Source organism: Anneissia japonica, unplaced genomic scaffold, assembly GCF_011630105.1.
Source record: "Anneissia japonica isolate Jap-2015-1 unplaced genomic scaffold, ASM1163010v1 scaffold288288_len553704_cov182, whole genome shotgun sequence".
NCBI classification, from domain to species: Eukaryota; Metazoa; Echinodermata; class Crinoidea; order Comatulida; family Comatulidae; genus Anneissia; species Anneissia japonica.
The window spans coordinates 131978-132224 of record NW_022702993.1 but is presented as its reverse complement, the minus strand read 5'-3'; positions in this window follow the sequence as shown (position 1 = coordinate 132224).

Sequence of the window (247 nt, the reverse complement as noted above, 5' to 3'; positions counted from 1 at the left end):
AATAATAATAATAATAATAATAATAATAATAATAATAATAATAATAATAATAATAATAATAATAATAATAATAATAATAATAATAATAAGCTAATCACAAAACACAGTTGCGCTAATTATCAATAAATTACACATTACAGTATTAACAAATTAAACTTTAGCGTCGTACAAAGATCATTAGGCTGGAAATAGCACTCTCATGCTTTTTTCCCATGTTTTTTTTTTTTTATTATTATCAACAGTTTAA